The 637-nt window shown below is 34.4% G+C and overlaps 1 protein-coding gene across 1 annotated transcript in view; it reads right to left on the bottom strand.

Moving 5' to 3' along the window:
- The window catches only part of LOC100179721 (sushi, von Willebrand factor type A, EGF and pentraxin domain-containing protein 1), a 17891-nt gene that overhangs the window by 10066 nt on the left and 7188 nt on the right, over positions 1-637 (bottom strand). The gene's annotated exons all lie outside the window — the stretch shown is intronic.

Genomic DNA, 637 nt, shown 5'->3' with positions numbered 1-637 from the left:
ATAAATTATAATGCACACACTGGCGCAAATAGACCTGCTCAAAAGGCTACCCACTAATGTGCGCCAAAGGCGCAAAAAAAAATTGTGCTTAAACCCCCACCTTTCTACTGTAAGAACCCCCCGTTTTAGAAATCTATTTAAATAACCACGTAAGTAATTTTTCGCCTTTAATTGGGAAATCCTAAGCGGAAACACTGGCCACACAGTAACTCGCAGGTGCCGCTGTTCCTGACTTTCCAAGAGTAAATTTCTAACGATCGAATTTGTTTGAACTAGGTTTCATTACAAACTCTAATGTGAAGTCCGCGTATTCAACCACTCATATTCGGATTCGATTACATATACAAAAATGCATCGAATAACGCCGAAATTAACGAATCCTGATTCCGCCCATTCCTAGTTTTTTTACACGTGACTGACGTGATTAAGCACCTTATACTAATCCCGGGTATAAATATTCACACCAATAATAGTGTAACTTTAGATTAAAGACCTTAAATTAATTTAATAAAATATAACATAAAATTGGTTTTAAACTACAATGATATGACTGCTTTACCATTTTTTAATAGGAGGTGTTCTTATTTTCCCCCCAAAAAAAAAAAATTTTTTTACTAAAAAAAATGTTTTTTTTTCA

This window comes from Ciona intestinalis, chromosome 4, assembly GCF_000224145.3.
Source record: "Ciona intestinalis chromosome 4, KH, whole genome shotgun sequence".
NCBI lineage: Eukaryota > Metazoa > Chordata > Ascidiacea > Phlebobranchia > Cionidae > Ciona > Ciona intestinalis.
This window is presented reverse-complemented; position numbering and strand designations above follow the sequence as displayed.